The sequence below is a fragment of the Amblyomma maculatum genome, unplaced genomic scaffold (assembly GCF_055883805.1).
Source record: "Amblyomma maculatum isolate TAMU_Amacu unplaced genomic scaffold, ASM5588380v1 scaffold_13, whole genome shotgun sequence".
NCBI classification, from domain to species: Eukaryota; Metazoa; Arthropoda; class Arachnida; order Ixodida; family Ixodidae; genus Amblyomma; species Amblyomma maculatum.
The window spans coordinates 30155428-30174690 of NW_028146738.1; positions in this window are offsets into that span (position 1 = coordinate 30155428).

The following is a 19263-nucleotide window of genomic DNA, read 5'->3' on the forward strand; positions in this document are numbered from 1 at the left end:
GAAGCGAAACTTTTCCATAGACGTATCATCAATAGTGGTATTTAGTTAGAAATGATGCAGTAAGGTGTTCACTTGGCACAAATGGTCTGAGGCTAAGGTTGATGGAAACTGCCTAGCCGGTGTCATCGTCCTGAAGAGCCAGACTTTTTCCATGGCCACAGTGGAAAATCTGAAGTGCTTCCGAGCTTCTCCTTTCCTACTTTTTTTACCCTCCGTCTTTGTTTATACATAACTTATTTTTCATTTTCAATTCAGTTTCATTGCTTCATTAACATAAACTTGTATTTTTCACATTGAGAAAAACATCCATGAGCAATTTCATTGCTTTAAAATATGGACCTCTGTTAAGAACTTATTCCTGCTTCATTTCTTCACATGCACCAAGCAAAAACCATTAAGCTCTGGTGTAATTTCTGGATGCATAAACAATACTGCCCTACACTGTCACTATCTGCAAAAAAATCTGTTATTGTGTCCTGTAAAGCTGGAAAAAAGGTACAAAATTCTTGTGATGCTCAAGTTGGCAGACAATCCCTGCATATTGTCGATTTCAGTCGTACTCCATGTCTGTCATCTTAAAGTAGAAGGGTATGAAAAGTGAACCAGATATGATTAACGCAGCCTTTTTGATATATTTTGTTCTCAGTGACTTATGAATACACAGCTTTCTAAATATATTTTCTGTCACATATGGCCCCTATAGCCAACATGATTAAATGGTTTAGAAGAATGTCAGTTTGGGCTAAATAGTGCATACTGTTCGAGACTGAAAATAATAGTGCTAAGAAGTGACACAAGAGAGAATGACGCAGGACGAGCGCTAAATTCGTCTGGCCTTTATTCACTGCCACGGCAGCAAATATATAGAAATTTTAAGGCATGCGCATGAACAACAACACGACACATTAAACAAACCGTTCAAGATATGTCATCTCGGTCTTGAAAAGGTGAACCGATGTACCACTCACACGCTTTCCCTCTCTTTCTTATGTGAAACGCCTCCAAGACCTCGCGTGCCTTCAAATCTCTACTTCTGCCCAGAATCTTTATCTCATGAAGCTGTGGTTCACATATCTTTCAGTGCACGCATATTTTTTCCCCCGGTGCATGTTTTGCCGCTCGGTTGCACATGAAGCAATTTGCACAATGCTGTGAAAGATGTGCACCTCCTAGTTCTTTTTGTGATAGTGCATGCTCAGCTGCACGGTCATTCACACGGCGCCTCGATTGGCCCACATAGGCTTTTCCGCAGGCCAGTGGTATCTCATATACTACTCCTATGCAGCACTTCACGTACTGCTTGCCATGTTTTTTGCTGCAAGCGCCCTCCTTTTCATTGCTCGCAATGCGCGCGCATAATTGTGCAAGCTTTCGTGGAACCTTTTTCACATTGTGCGGAACCCTGTGAACATAGGGTACCACTTCTGGTTTCACGCTTGACTTTCTTGTCTCGCACGACTTTTTGAACATTGCACGTTTTGGTTTTCCTTAGGAAGGCTTCAGCATCACCAGTGATTACCGAGCTTGGGAACCCCGCCATAGCAAATCAATCCACTTGCTTTTCAAAGCTCGCCTGCATAGTATGTTCACACGACTTCACAAGAGCAGACCCAAGGCAGAGGTTAGCAATAGCGCGTTTCAGTCTTTGAATGAGCCGAGGAATAAGGCAGCAGCTCCTTCCGTGCTCGAGGCGAGTATTGCCAACACACATGATGCTCGCCCAAGGTAATACTTAAATCTATCCTTAAACTGAAAATATCCTCGCAAAGGGAGTTCACGGGTAAAACACAATCCCTGCCCCTCTTCTTGAAAGTTGGCTAAAACTGGGCTTACAGCATCTGTGTAGGTCAAATCTTTCTGTTCTTTAATAACTATTAGAAAATCATCAACATACCTGAAAACGTTTAGTACCTCCTTCTCAGTCAAACTGAGTTCTAGGGTGCGGTCATTAAAGGCTAAAAAAATGTTAGCACAGGGGCTACGCAGGATCTCATGCAAATCCTTCGTCTTTGTCGGTAAAAGCTGTTATCAAAAGATACAAACGTCACACTGAGATGAAATTATACCAGCTTCATAAAATTACTAATTGACACACCTGAGGAGTTCTGAAATCAACTGTGCCGCTACTCTCTATGGCATCCCTTACAGAAGTGAACAAGGAAGGCATCGTGGGGCTGTCACATGAATATGCATTCATGCACTTTGAACTCGGGTGACTACAGTTTCTGGACCAAAAAGGTACATTTAACCTAGCAGCAATGAACATTTGTCAGTATCCTTCCTTTAACTGTGCTTTGTAGGCCATATCTGTTAGCAGCTTCCTAGCACCCTCTACAGACAAAAGCTTGTGGATGTGTGTTATCAAACAGCCTGGTAGGTACCATAGGTTTTGATGGAACCAATAAGCTTGAAATGGTTGTGAAAATGTTATGAACTCTGGGGACTATGGTTTCTGGGCCAAAAAGGTACATTTAACCTAGCAGCAACAAACAATTATCAGCATCCTTCCTTGAACTGTGCTTTGTAGGCCATATCCTACCTGCAACTCAAGTCTGAAGAGTTCTGTACCCACATTATGGCAGTTGTCCAGCTGTCCCCTTTCTTAGCAACCGAACTCTCGTCTTCATTCATGCTGCATATACATTTAGTATGTTTCCTTTTTGTTGTGGCATGAAAGGATTGGATAACCACAATATTTAAGATGACTACTGGCAAAGCACTCCAGTATTAAATTTAACAAGGACTTTATAACGTCTTAAATTACACAGCAGAAGTCAAACTGATTGAAGCACTATTGATTTTCTAATGTACCGGTGAAAAACACAAGAACACACAATTTCAACAAAGACAGGCAATTTCCTTCAATTTGTTTACTGCACGGCAATGACATCTGAACAGCACGCACGAGCTGTTATAATTTGGTTAAAAAAAAGCATGCATCTGCTCTGGTGTATGTATGTAGGGTATGCTGTATTGCTATTTCTAAAGAAAAAAAAAAAAAACACTTTGACCAAAATGTGGCTTCCCTGGCTTAGGGAGAGCAAACCACTTTGCAGCTCTTCATCTATTTACAAAAATACTCTATTACCATCAAGCAAAAAGCCAGGCTTGCTAACCAAGTGTACATATGTTTTACAAAGCTAGAATTTGCATGTTTCGATTGTAGTTTGTACTGCCTTGCAGTGGATATCTAATGGGGGAGGCAGTAAGTTACAACTGGTCGGCCCCACAGCTACAAATAAATATAGCAACGACATACCAAACCCCCACAAAAATACTTATCATCGATGTGTGACCGCTTACAGAGTAAAGGATAAAAAATAATGATTTAGGCAACCAGCGCCAAGGCAACGACGAAATTGAGTCGTGTGTGTTGTCCATTTTGGCCTTGAAGTCGAACCAACTTGCCCAACAGCACAAGTCTCAATCGAACAGTTTGAAGCATGAGCGCTCAAATCTCGAAGCAGTAGTACAAGTATAACAGTAGAAACTTCAATTAATGACGCACATTTCGTGGCACCACCAAAGAACTATATGGATCTAGCGCCAGTGCAGTCAAACCAGACAGGCAGACGCTTTAAAGCTCGGATCAACATTATGCTACTAGCCAGAGCCAAGTACTTGCGGGCAACCCATGCGGCAACAGCCGTAGACACCCTATGGTAACAGTGGACCGCGTCCGTGAAAACCGCATACATTCAGAACATAAATATCTGTAGTGCATTTCCGTAAGCACAAGACCATTCACGAAAGCCAATAGTTTAAAATCCGGCTTAATGTGGAAGCAGACGGTGCCTGAAGTGGACATCAGAAAACCAACATCGCTTCAGCACTATTGCTGGGAAAAAATGTGAACTTGCAGCGCAACTGTTTCCACACTCGTTTAAGGTTAATTTCAAAAGAAATGCTTTGCAAACCGGGAGGAGCAAAACAAACCTCTGAGATAATCTGAGGAGATAGCGAGCTCGCTATACTGGGCGCAGCCATCTTGCAAAATAACATCAATGACACTAAGAGAAAAAACAAAATGTGTCAAATATAGCCACATTTAACTGTTCCAAAACATGCACGCAAAGTAGTGAATTATATTGTATTTTGTATTATGACGAGTAAACAAAATAATTTGTAATGTGTCTAAAGGCACATGATTGTATGTGAACAGTAGCAGCGTAGCAACACAACGCAACCACAGCGACATTAGCAGCATGGCGCATTGTGGCGCAGCACGGGAAGAAACTTGTACACGGTGGTTTTGAATTCGGACATCATCAAAGTGGAGCCATAGAGCTTTCATCATCAGGAACGTTGTAAACTTCGGCAGTGGATCATGGTTCGGACCAGCGGACGGAGACCCGAGGACGACGAGCAGCGTAGGCGCGATGTGTTCCATGCAGTGATAACTAAAAGATGACCCTTCGTTTAGGACTCCATACGGGTGTTGTAGCTAGAACGCAGCTCAGGGCTTATTCCGAAGCACACGTCTCTGGCAAGGCTGTAAACAACCTAATATTTGAGATGGGGCCTGTTGTCCTAAAACGACTAGCGTACTGCAGCTTTTTTGCAGATGCCTGCGGCTGTTTCGTTGGTGATACTCTGACGATGCGCGAGTGCTGCCATGGCTTTGTGAAAACTTTCAAAAGCTGCATTTCAAAATGCGCAAAATAAGAGAGCTAGATAATGCAACCATAGTACATGCTCTCTAGGTAAGTATGAACTTCATGCTGCAAACTGAATTATAGCTCAATTATTCAGCAATCTTGATTCAAAGGTAATTGCGTGAAATGTAGGGACAAGGAAGAAATAATTAAGCCACCATCTTCCACAACTGCACAAATGTAACGAGCGCTCATATTTTGCACAGTTTTGCATAAAGTTCTCACGAGCAAACTTCTTTCACCTCCCAGTTATGAGCATGCATTGTGTGCCCGTTATTGCTTCCAAAGCATTTTATAACACCAGTACAATTAGTCATACCTTGCTAACAGGTACACATTGATTCTAGACTCAAACTGCCTCATAAAAAGTTTCCTGTTATCAGAAATCTTGATGAAACAAAGATTAAATGCAGTGTCAAGCCAAGTTTGTAGCAGTCAATTGTTCAGTTCTTTCATGTGCAATATCGTGGTTGACATTTCATGCAAATGATTTAACACCTTGGCGTGCCTAGTGAGTTATGACAAAACATGGTATAGGCTACATTCATATCTTTACAGTGGAACTGTGTTTGTTAAATAAGTGTCTCGTCTCGCACATAATTGCTGTAGAATTGTTACTGAAAGGGCCCATGAAAAGCCATTTATTAAAACTAGAAAACGCGCGCAAGCAATCAGTACCTCTGCAATGCAAACATTTTCAAGCTACCTGCATTAGCACTGATCGTATCGGTGCAAAAAATTACTCTTGTCCCCATCAACTCAGCGCATGCCACCATGCCCTATCCCGCCTGCCTGCCTGCATCACCTGGGAGTGTCCAGTTATTTTGTGCACCCAGCAGACCCCAATAACATCATTGAAGAGTGAGCGCACGAGAGGCGTCACCTTATTTGATTGCGAGCAGTTGCCAGGAGCACTTTTTAAACATTCGTCACATTCATGTCACATTCGTATGTTCGCAGATGATTGCGTCATTTATCGTACTATTAATAACTCTTCCCACCAAGAAGCCCTCCAGACTGACCTAACTAACGTTCAGAAATGGAGCGACCTGTGGATGATGACACTTAACCCTCAGAAATGCAAGATTGTATCCTTCACCCGTCGCACTAAACCATTTATTTTTTCTTACAATATAGCTCAAATCCCAATAGAAGCAGTTAAGTCATTTAAGTACTTAGGAGTCACGCTATCTCATGATTTATCTTGGCGCACACATATTTCTAATGTAATATCATCCGCGAATAAAACACTAGGCTTTTTGAAACGCCACTTACGTCACGCTCCCCAACAAGTTAAACTCCTGGCTTACCAATCGCTAATCAGACCGAAACTAGAATATGCATCCCCCATATGGAATCCACATCAAATATACCTCATAAATGCCCTCGAATCCGTCCAGAACCGTGCCACTAGATTCATCCACAATACCTATTCATACCAAGCCAGCGTGTCGTCTTTAAAAGCAGAATCCGCCTTATCAACCCTTGTTATTCGTCGCCGCATTGCCAGCCTAAACCTGTTTCATAAGTTCTTTTACAGCACCCACGGTTACGCAGGCTATATCACATCACCAGCTCGTATATCGCATCGCACTGGTCACATTCTTCAAGTTGCCCGGCCTCGGACCCATACGACCACGTTCGCTGCCTCCTTCTTCCCCCGAGCAGCATTAGATTGGAACGGCCTTTCCCACAGCATCGCCGCTATCACCTGCCCATCATACTTTTCCAAAGCACTAACAGATCATATTGTATGTTGAACCCACATGGCAACCATTGTACTTATTTTTTTTTTGTATAATCCACCCCTTATGTAATACCCCCACGGGGGTCCTTAAGGTAATAAACTGAACTGAACTGAATTATCTGCAAAGCTTTGAAATCTGACTTGAGTGCTCAGAAAGACCACCTCCGTGAACTTCTTGCATTAGAATATTACCATTGAAGCACTCATCAGCTCAGCATGTTTATCAGCTTCAAGCAGGTAGGACAACTTTATAGATTGTGACTGTACTAGCTTCTTGAAGCTTTGTGAGGGGTGTGACGATACCTCTGAGCATGTCCATCTGCTTCATTCTTTTGCTTGCCTGTGCCCGCAATGAACATGAATTCTTTCCTGCTGAATGATAGTCATAAAGGACCTATGAAAATGCCTTTCTGGGCTGTGTTAAATGCTTCACAAATTTTCCTGATTGTCGTTGCGTTTGCCACATGTCAAAACCTACTTTCTCAAGCACTGACGCACATTTACCCCCATTTTTCAATGATATGCTAGGTCTCCTAGGGCACCACTCACATCACACTTGTGTTCAACAGCACCACTTCCACACAGTATTAACATTACAGCGGGCCTGACATAACGGAGACAATGTTTAGTAAAAGAAGAGACATCTGGGCGAGTTGGTATGGTGACATGATAGAAAAACAGCGCAAAAGACGTGCACGGAGGAGAAGAACGGACAGTTCGGGGTCATTTCCTTTTTGCATTAACTGGAATAGTCCTTTCCGCTTGCAAAGGTAGCAGTTTCTTTTTCCAACGGATGCCAAGCATTGCCCTTAAGTGGACTGATGAAGCCAAGACATTTGCAGGGGTCAAGTGGATTCAACTAGTGCAGGACCTGGTTAATTCGAGAAATATGGGAGAGACCTTTGTCCTACCTGGGCCTAGAAGCAGTGTGTCCTACTCAAGATCCAAGGGTCTTGGAGGGCTGGATTCCGATCTCACCCTCTTATCTCAAAGGCAAAGTCTGAGTTTGCAGCACTTGCCAAAGTGGCCATGCCGTATAATCTTCTGCCATAAAGACAACCTGATACCCAGTAAGCGCCCGGCCATGACAGCTGCCAACTACTTTCTGACAAAGTTAAAGTGGAAAGACAGGCTAGTTGGTATTGGTATGATGACTGCGGGTACAAAAACACAGGATGAAGGAAGGAGACAGGCGCAGGATGAACGCTTTGTCCTGCATCCTTTGAAGCATTTGCCCTGCGTCTGTCTCCTTTCTTCTTCCTGTGTTTTTTGCACTGAGATGCATATTTTTTTCTGGCAATGGCATGTGATTTTTCGCTCATGATGCTGACACATTCCATAACGCTGACAGCAAATTTTCTGCAAAACACTGCAAAAATTTTGTTTTTAAAATTAAATTTTAAATTTTAAAAGTTTTACAGGCTTCCCACGCGAATTCAGTTGAGTGGTACCTTCTCGTGAGTGCAGAATAAAGCTCGCTCGATGGCCGATTGGCTGCTGTTGCCTTTTTGTCCTACCAAAATGTTTGCTCACCTATGCCAATGTCAAAATGACATTGCGGCAAAGCGAGCCAGTTCCAAATCAAACAGTTTCATGGTGTAGCGCCTTCCCCTGGCTGCGCAAAGACTGCGGCCAAAGCATGGCCGCTGGAAAAATGAAAAAAGACGCCGGCTGGCAGTGGCACTTGAAACCACAGTTGGCTGGTCTGTTCTAGTCTAGATCCTTATCAGCTGTCTCGTCCTTCGCTCCTGAGGTCTTCAGCCTACAATGTATTCGGCCCCTGTTCCTTTTTGCATAATGCCAGCCTTGCCTCGAGCCCAAGTAGCATTTAGCTTCTGCGGCATTGTTTTGATATGATAGCTTAAAGACTTCGTTTTCCAGAAAATCCAGCAACAGCAGCAATATTGATGTGAGTGAAAAATCATGGGCATGCCTCTGGCAGGTAGCAGTTGGCAGGTGAAAAGCCGTGCACTGACTGGTCAGCAGGTTGTCTGTCGCCACGAAGCCACAAGACATGGCCGACTTGGAACTACTCCTGACTCAAGCAGCTTCTTTGAGATGGAGGGGGAAATGAGAATCGGACTCACCGGAAGCCTTCTATACTGTAACAAGAATCTCCCATTGATAGCGCAAGCTACAACACCGATGCATCGTATCCTCATCGATCGGAGCAGCCAGCTGGGAGCCCCAACCGAGTGCCGTGCGCCGAGTAGAGTGGTTGGCAGCCATTGTCTCCCTCCTCACACAGAGCAGACAACTGATGTTACATGGCATCTCTTCTCTAGCTGCAACACAGCAGGCCCACACCTGTGTAGCCTAGACTAGTTGAACCTGTTATGCCCATTTAGAAACTGCTTGAGTAATTCATCCGTACTAAACAGGCATGAAACAGATAACGAGTCAAGCACATTACTCCTATGCCATGCAGGCACGTTCTTGGTTGAAGCAGGTCTTTTTAGCTATGGCTGTTGGTGTTTCACGTAATGTGCTAGCTCACGAGTATAAGCTAATGGGTAGGTGTGGGATGATAGTGTCACAAATTCAGGAATTGGTGATTCAGCGAGTTGTAGAGTAATGAGGATCTGCAGGGGAAGCCATTAAAACTATCGCATTAGGGCTGATGTCTTCCAGTTTTTTTCTCTTTTCTTGCGTTTTTTTTAAGGTTTGATTTTTTTTTTATTTTTGAGGAAATATGCTAAAAGGAACCTATAAAGGTAATTATTGTCATTGTAATGCAGTACACTTCTAGGATTTTTTTTGTTGGTATTCAAGTCAAATTTTAAATGTCTCTGCATACCCCCTTTAATTTACAAATTTCTCAAAATTGCTTTTCGCAGTCTATTTGGACATCATCTCGCGGCCTACTCTTAGCTGCCCCCTACTGACATAAACTTGGCCATCTGGGACCAAATGATGCAGGCAAAATGGGCCACAGTGGGGAATGGTTGTGACATTTTCTTTACTTTTCTCATCGGCATGTGTCGAGTTGAAGGGAAAGGAGGGGCATTATTTTTTACCTCCATCTGTGTTAGTAAAACCAGCTTAAAAATTTGTGTCGTGGAAATGAGTGATGAAATACTAATCGTTAGTGCACCTTTTCTAGCCACAGCAAATACCTTTTCATTGTTCTTTTAATTGAGCTGAACTAGTTCGTTCATTATCACAAAAATGTATGCAGCTTTGCTTTCATCTATTTGTTCCTTCTTTGTTGTGGTTTCCATGCAGCTGTTTTATAACAACTTTATTCCTTTCGTGCACAGACAAGTGTAGGAAAATGAATGGCTCGTGACGACATGCATATGAAAAAAGCCAAAAGTGGTTGAAATCAAGTAAAGCATATGGAAATTTTTATTATTGTTGTTTCACAGGATATTCAATGGAAAATTATTACTTTAATCGTTTTTTACCTGAAAGATTACGGTGGAAGTAGGAGAGACGGCAACTATATGTAAATAGAGAGATCCAAAGCTACAGCAGTGGCTGTTAAACCTTGTTCGTCCGAGTATACTAATTCGGTTGTGCATAGCCGAATATTGAGATTGCTCACAAGGGTCACCCCCAACCAATGCGGCAATAGGTCTAATACCACAAGTGCCACTTGGAATGCGATTGAGTGGTGAGAGTAGCAGCTGTACCAAAACCCTTTAGTCCTCCTCTAGGAGCACCAAAGGGTTCTAGCCAGAGCCACTGTTAAAGGTATACTGCAGGGAATGTGCAACTTTCTCTGAAATCGCTGAAATTGCATTCAGGAGATGCAGTTATCAAAAGCTGTTTTGTGCACTGCTTTGAGATTATTGTACTGGCAAGTTATATTTTGTAGAAGATGGCTGTAAAAGTGTGAACTTTCCTTAGAACTAGTGCTAGGTAGTTTTTAATGAGGAATTATATACAACTCTGAAAAGTTTTGTTAAGCAAAAGCTGTAAAGAACTGTATTAACACGATAAGCACAAACCATCTTCTCTTGGTCACGTGTCAGTGTATGTTGTGCCTCGAGGCTCCTGTATTGTGCTCTTTCTGTGATGGGTTCCTTGCGACATAGGCAAGTGGCTTTGCCTTATGAGTGACCTTAAAGCAACTCGCACTTCCTTTAGTTTTGCACTTGTACAATCAAGCACAAGAGACGAATTATAGGGTCATTCAGCACTACACATCTTGCATCTACAGTACACCTAATGTGGAAAGCCTGGGAGTGTTGCCAGCAATCTCTCTGTTATGCTTTTCTCACTCCGAATTTTTTTTTTATACTGTCCTCAACAGTTGAAAACGCAGCTGAGTTGATGCAGGTAATTTTCGGATAATGATTGGGTTTGTCCGCACATTCACGAAGCATGCTTGGGTAGGAATACAGAAAAATACCGAGTTCTCACTATACACTAACTATCTTAAACGCAGTGGCAAACTGATTGTAATCTTCATTTATCGGAATTTGTTTTTGGCAGAATCACAAAGTGGCGGAAATATGTGTAGGTGGTTTCTTCACATTCACATTCAAGAGACTAACAGACCAAAATGTGCCATAAATTATGATGGAAATGGCAAGCTTTTGCCTTGCAATTGAGGAAGCAGTACAGGAAGCAAAAGGATTTATTTATCACTGAAAATCTTATCAAATGAGCTAGAGTGTTACATTGCTGTGAAACCTTGCCATTACCGGTGCATCCCACCATATGGCCACATCTCGGTGAAGTATTAGAGTGCACATGATTTTTTCTATTTCTTTCACGAGTGTTCATGTTCTATTTTAGTTTATGCACTCTCCGGCCATCACTCTGCTGATTATAAATGCTCCCTTCACTTCGCCAGTGAAGTGCGTCTAGCTTCTGTCACTCTTTTTGCATTTCTTGGCTGCAATGGCGACCACGGTCATTTAATGCTTGCATAGACTTAGGCGTTTGTCAAAGTGCCATAACGGCTGGGTGCGGGAACTCATATATATATTATTCTCTTCTGTAAAAAAAAAATGAATGTCTGGCAGCAGAGCTTTCTTTTTATATTAGCTTTCAATACATCCTTTTTGCCCGCCTGTGATTGACATTTTGCTCATTTATCATGGTTTCCAGCTTCTTCATACAAACAAAAGACATCAGTAACATCAACTGATGAAAATATTCTTGGTAAAAACTTTTCTACAGCATTTCTAACAAAAATTTCATGGAATGATTACCTTAGAAGTATGTTTTTCATTGTGCCGAAAAGATTAGGTGTTTAAACTTTTGTAAGGTGTGAGAAATGTACTCATTTTGCAAAGCCATTGTTGTTGCATGTTGCAGCCATAAAAAGTTTGTAATCTGCAGTTCTCGTAGGACGTAAATTCACTAAGGTGTAAACAAAAAAAATGAGAGATATAATTAGCTGAGGAGGAAAAACTCGAAAGCCCATCATATTCTCCACTGTAGCCATAGAAAAAAGTCTAGCTCTTCCGCACGATGACACAGCTAGGCAGCTCCGAATGGCTTTATTAACCACTGGCTGTTTGTGTCACAGGAACACTTTTGTTCCTAATACAGTATGCATTAAAAGACGTTTTGCTTTTTGTCCTGTAACTCATTACATGATGGAACTGAAAGAATTTACATTTAAAATAACGCTTAGAAATGAGCTCAGTCCTACTTCACACATTTTGATTCAGTTTTCACTGGTGGCAGCACGCTAACTGTGACTGGTGCATCTGTTGACTAAACTAGTCAGTGAACAGCAGTTGATGATTTTTTTATTCTAGGAAGCAGCTAGAAATTCAATGGCACAAGGTTGGTACTGTGGGGGGCACGAGGTAAACCAGCAACTTTTGATGTACAGACGTCAGCAAGTCTGCCCGGAGTGCTCGAACACCAACCTGTCGCACAAAGAAAGTGAAATTTTTGAGCAGGGGCCCAATTCTAGGAACAATGATGGCGCTATACTGAAGGTGCATAGGCATACTACTTGCACTGACAGCTACACTTTACCACTATTAGAGCAGCCCAGAAAAAATTTCACTTTGTTCGCTCCGCAGCACACCTCTTCAGCATTGTGGACGTGCCGACGACTGCACTAGTGGTGAAAGTGTGTTGCTATTGCTAGGGGGAAGGACTATACAACCAAGGCACAGCAAAAGTCAAATATTATAGTGATTGTGTTCAGCCATTTCGCTGCTAATATGTTATTATTATGCTATTATGAATCAAATCATATAAGAATACCCAAGTACAGATGCAGATCTGCTAAGCGAACTCCGAAGCAGATATCTCAATACCGGTAGCAACCCCAATGCTACCTATGAGTACAAAGGGGTTCCTAATGAAGACTTCGACAGAGAGATCGCGGAAGCGGAAATTTGGGCCGCAATTCGCCATTTACATACTACCTCTCAGCTATTAACGACTTAATGAATGAATATTGGAACAAAGGTGAACTTTCGCAGATGTGGAAACACGTGAAGGTTGTCTTTATTCCTAAACACAAAAAGAAACTAAGCATAGAGAACTTAAGGCCCATCTCTCTTACGTCGTGCTTAGGTAAACTTATGGAACATGTTATTCTAAATAGGCTTTAGAACTACGCAGAAGAGAATGACCTTCTGCCCAGCTCAATGATTGGCTTCAAAACTCAACTCTCTACTCAGGACGTAATGCTTCAGTTGCATGCAGAAGTGATAGATCCCCCTAACAAAACCGGAACCAAAGCGATTTTTGCCTTGGATCTGGAAAAAGCCTTCGACAATGTCTCTCATGAAGCCATTCTCCAAACCCTCGCCAACATAAACGCAGGGAACAAAACCTTTAATTACATTCCTTCCTTTCTCTCGGGAAGGACTGCGGGCAGAGCTAAGTATCGCAGGACTTGCATCGGACAAAATAGCAATAGGAGACAGAGGAACCCCGCAAGGATCAGTCCTCTCTCCCTTCTTGTTCAACCTAGCAATGATAAGTCTGCCTCCCAAACTTGAAGAAATCCAAGATCTTCAACACTCCCTATATACTGACGATGTCACCTTGTGGGTAGCAAAAGGTTCGGACGCTCACATAGAGGAAACGCTTCAAGAAGCAGTGAATGTAGTCCAGTCATACACTAACCAGATTGGGCTGAAATGCTCACAACATAAGTCTGAACTACTAGCAGTGAGAAGGAAAACGCAAGACAAAGTAGAGATAAAAGTCTGCCTGCACGGACTACCCATACCCACAGTCGATACTATTGGAGTGCTCGGGCTCTACATCCAGAGCAATAGGAAGAGCAATGTTACTATCAACAGGCTGGAAATGACTGTGCGATAAATCACTAGACTGATACACAGAGTAACGGAAAGAAAGAGGCTGACATTTGTCGTCTTATCCATGCCTTTGTACTAAGTCGATTCACATACTCTGTCCCTTATCTCCGCCTCATTCAATCTGACAAGGAGAAATTAGACACTCATTAGAAGCACCTACAAGGCTGGGCTAGTTCTACCCAGAAACACTGCAACCGAAAAACTTCTCTCACTTGGGATACACAACAATGTAGAGGAGCTGATTGCAGCTACAAAGACTAACAAACTCTAAAGCAGGCAGACAAATTCTCAAGCGCATGAGAATTAATGCCGAACCACTAGCCAACCACTAGGACCACTACCAAGAGGAGCTGGCGACAAAATTATCTCCAAACCTGTGCCCAAAAACATGCATCCCTCCTTCCATGAAGGCAGGAGGAAAGCTAGAGCTAGGGCCCTAAACAGAAAATACCGAAATCACGATGGGGTGGTGTATACCAACGCCTTGTATTACTATATGGCTGACGGTGCCGTTGCTATCTTTGTAATTAAGCAGTACAGTAAGTAAATGCGTATCAGCTGCTTCGGTCAAAGTCCGCTACTCGGACCAGGAGGAAGAAGCCGCAATCGCTTTAGCCATCGCTACAGCAGATGCGGAGATAATTGTCACTGATTCAAAAACTGCCATACGTAACTTCTCGCGTAGCAGAATATCAAATACTGCCAGAAACAACCTCGCGGATATCAGACTCGACAGAGAGATAGAACTCGTATGGACGCCTGCCCACTCAGGGTACCGAGGCAATGAGGCTGCTCATCAACACGCTCGAGGTTTTGTCGGCCGAGCGGTGAGACCTAATGCCGAGGAACTTGAAATGGAAGAATTGCTCACATACAGCGACCTACAGCGACATACCTCTGCCAGCATTTTAGTTCATCGGGACAGTTTGCCCATATGATAACAGTAGCAACTAGTGCAGCTCCCTCATGACTGCATGGGCAGCAAGAGCGCAAGTATGCTGCAAGGGAATACACTGTCAAGGTTAAAACATGCCAAAGTTAATACTTTTCTTGCTTCGTGCACACTGACTACAAATGAATTACTTCTCCTCTATGTGAAAACAGTAATAGACTTTGTTTCATGCATTTTGCCTCGCTTAACTGATCAGTATTAGACACATACCTTCACCAGACATTGCACTTCGGGCTGGTAGCAGAAATAAATGGATTAATATATTGTACCAATAAATTATTATTAAACATTTACCACTTTGTTCGCAAGAAAAAAAAACATTTTTGCAAATGTGTGTAACATGCAAGGCTGATTTTGTTAATGCCCACATCACATTGACACAGATAAAGTAACATAGTGTGTACCAGTGAAAAAAGTGATTTCTAGTCTGTGTTTGTGCTAGGCTTTGTTTCTGCTGCTGTCTGCAATCAACAAACTGCATTTCTAAGGATTGCATTTGCAGAAGAAAATAGTACTCATATTAAGACATGCTAGGCCGAGGACCTGGGTTCAGTTCCAGCCATAGTGGTCGTTACATATCAATGAAGGTGAAATGCAAGACACACTTGCAATGTCAGTGCACACGAAGAACCTCAAATCAATGGCATTAATGTAGAGCTGTCCACTATGACGTCTCTTATAGGCAGTTTTTCTATATCACTTATGGAAGTTAAACACCATATCCCACACCGAAGGAGGAACAACACTTTCTTTACTGACCAAATAAGTGAAAAAGAAACGAAACTTGCGATTGCCCTGGCTTTTAACCCTGATGTTGAAGGAAAGAAAGTGTATTCAGAGGCAGCAGCTGGTGGTGGCAATTTCCACCTGAGCATGGATATTCAATGAATGCTTGTTTTAATCTGAAAGTAAATCTTTAGAAGGAAAATTGTTGAAGGGCGACATCTGCAGGTTTTGTTGATGCTATATTGCCATTTATGACACTGTGAGCACCCTTTCACTCTTATCTACTACCCTGCGAAACTAAGAAGCAAACAAGATAGCTTTAAACAGTGCCACATTGCTGCAATACCTAAGCAACAGCTGCACGAGCTGTTTAAAGCCACTTGCAAAATACACAAATCATTTTCACTACATGCACGGCGGAAGGTGTTTGCACGCAGTAGAGGCACTCGTAAAAGTAATGTATCAGCTTTTGGGGTTGAAGCACAGCTACGGACGGTCGCTTTTTTTTTTTTTTTTCTTTCTTTTTTTCTTTTTTTTTTTTAAAGCAGGCTTTTGCTTCACCGGACGGTTTAGGTGGGGTTCTCACCGAAATACAAAGCGTGCGATAGCATTTCGGAGCCGATTTGCATGTTAACGATATGTAACACAAACCTGCACTGAGAGCCACGACGGGTTTCATGACGCGGCCGTGCACCAGCGATCGAAAACGTGCACAAATAAACCGCATTTAATTGATTCGTGGCAAGACTAGCCACTAGAGCACTAGCCTCATGCAGTCTTTGGGGTAGTCTCGCGGCACATCACGCACGCACATCCAACGGCTAGCAGCAACGTTACTAGAACAAACTCTAGCAGTCAGCACAAGGGATCTTGCGGAAATACAAGGCTTGCGTTCCCTCATAAAATAGATCGCATTTCGGGGCCGATTTGCATGTAAGCGGTATGTAACAAACCTGCGTCTGAGCCACGAAGGGCTTCGTGGAGCGACCGAGCGTCAGCGATTGAATCAATGCACAAATAGCATTTAGTTCATCCGGGACAAGACAAGACGACTAGCCTCATGCGGTCTTTGAAGAAGACTCGCGGCACAAGTATAGCACAAGAGCGCACACACACATCCACGCGACAACGCGCATCGCACGCTGCTACAACACGAGCGCCGAGGCCCATGCCTTGAGTCGCTAGCGCGGAATGGGGGTGCCGGCCGCAGCTCGTAACAGCCAGCCGAAGGCCTCTTCTCCCTCTCCATCTTCGTTTTCCCCCTCGCGCCGCATCCGTTTGTTGGGATCGGATATACGCGTCAGGGCCACGGCGCCGTGCTGTCTGGACGCTCAGCTCATGTTGAAACACGTCGCTTCTCTCCCTTTGGCACGGCTCGCCTCCAGTGCACTTGTGCTTTGCAGAGAAGTATCCGTATTTTGTGAAGGAGGCGTTAGCCGAAGAAGTTTGGCGTCCGGCTGAATTTCTGGGCGGCTTTGGCCAGGCACAACAGCGCACTGCTCCATGAAGAACCCAACATCTTTTCCATCCTTCCAGCAATAGTATCGTTAGAATTCACAAGTGATAAGCTCAAATTAAAACGCGCGCGCCGTTTCTTCTGCCGCTCACCGAACATTCAGCGTCAACTCTATGGACAAAATCTCGCTCGCTGAAATGTCTGCAGCGCACATCATGAGAACGATCACTCGCTGATTTGCACATTCAAATTTTAATTAAGGAAGAAGAATTCTGTGAGCTTATGTTTCGGGTAGCAATGGGAGCTTGCGCCGGGTTCCCTTGCTTACGTCCGGGTACAGAGCAGTAACGGACCGTAGCTACAGCTTAAATAAACTTCAGCAGCCTCAGTAACGATACAAGGTCAAAAAGTGCAAGGCTGGCACTCTATATCAACCCAAACTATAGAAATAAACGCGACTATTAGCTTTTAAAACGCACGAATTCAATCTAGCGTCTGCTTTAGCAACAGTAAGAGGAGTCACGTTATCCCACTTTCTCCCCTAGGCCGACACTAGCGCCATTCGCTCCAGTGGTGGCGCTCGCGCCCAATACTCACCTTGGCTGTAGACGGCCTCCACTTTCTCAATATATCTGCTCTTACACACTTTATTTTATTTATCCTTCCAATAATTCATAAAGCTCTCTGACAGGCTCAAAGTTGATGTTTGCCTTGCTTGTAAAACTCACCTGCGGATACAGCACAGACGTGTATTTTGTTATTTAAAATGCAAATTTGTAAATGATTAAAAAGTCACCCTGCATATGTCATCTTGCCAACGGGCGCCTGATTTCTTTTGCGTCCTCCGTTGGCTTCAGCGCTAGGAGGTGGGGTCGGCGCGCGGCGGAGATTCCATAGCGAGTACCTATTTTGATTGGCTTCTCCTCATGACACAGCAGCGCACGGGTCATCACTTACTGCCCCCCTAAGCTGAGACAGGCTGCCTAATCGCCTCCGGTGCGTGTAAGATGCAGGCTAGTAAAAGTGACGTCCAGAGGTTTCTTGGGGCTCAGTGTTGAGCAAGAGGAGCAGTAGTACTTCTGGCAGTCATCAGTGTTAAAAAAAGTCGTTATGAGTTGCCAGAAAAAGGAACGCTCAGGGAAATTACTGGTGATGTCTGTGAATGCGCATGTAAAGTTTGCACCAGTGGTTCTCAGCCACGGACCTCTTGTGACCGGTGAAGAGGGGGGCTTTATTGTGCGGACCGCTGGCAAGGCTAAAGTGGCCTCTAAAAAACTTGATAAGCAGCGCGCCACTGCATGCAGAGGACGTGTCGAAGAGGCGACGCGTCGGCGCCTGTGTTTGCAAGCATGCCGCTACATAGGGGTCTCAACACCGCGCCGCTCGCTCCTCGTACACAGGTGAGTCGTGAGCAGTGCAGCCAGCTCGAGTTTCACATAAGCCGGCATCAACGAATGCCATAGACGCTCGATCACTCTTCCCTCTCACTGTCTAGATCTCCTTTTCCGCACTGCTCTAGCATTTCTTTTGCTCTGATAAACTAAAGTCGGCTTGAACCTACGTGTTTTGAACCCTGCAAAACTGTCTAGCCAGGTCAGAAATAGGGTGCGACCTTTTGTGTGTGTGTGTGTGTGTGTGTGTGTGTGTGTGTGTGTGTGTGTGTGTGTGTGTGTGTGTGTGTGTGTGTGTGTGTGTGTGTGTGTGTGTGTGTGTGTGTGTGTGTGTGTGTGTGTGTGTGTGTGTGTGTGTGTGTGTGTGTGTGTGTGTGTGTGTGTGTGTGTGTGTGTGTGTGTGTGTGTGTGTGTGTGTGTGTGTGTGTGTGTGTGTGTGTGTGTGTGTGTGTGTGTGTGTGTGTGTGTGTGTGTGTGTGTGTGTGTGTGTGTGTGTGTGTGTGTGTGTGTGTGTGTGTGTGTGTGTGTGTGTGTAGGGGGGGGATGTACGCTGGGGTTTTTGCGGACCCTCTGCATGGGGCCGGTGGTCCCCATTTGAGAAACACTGCTTTATACTAGGAACCTAGAGCCCCAAACTGTCACTCGATCAGGACCCGCCTCTCTATGCTAACGCGCGGCCGCATCACCTCGAGCTGCAGCACATGCTAGATATTAACGCGGAGACATCCCTTGGAGCAGACAGAGCCTAGACAGACCATGTCGGCAAAAGTGTCCGCACGACCTGTCAGTCATACCAATTGCATGAGTAATTATTGTTGTGTTAGCGAACCGACGCACAGCCACACCGCCTCCTAGCAAACGGACGCACGGCCGCTCCAGTTGCAATTCCTCCTTGCACGCGCGAGCCGGCCGCTTCGGAAAGACCAGCAGGGGTCCCGACTCCCCACTGCCCGCGACGACGACGACGCGCGGGCCAACGAAACCCGAGCCGTACGTTCCTTGGAACTCGACCGCCCTCGGACCGTGTGCGCGACCAAGGCACGAGAAGCAATGCCTTCTTTACAAGCGCTCACGTTTCTTTCTTTC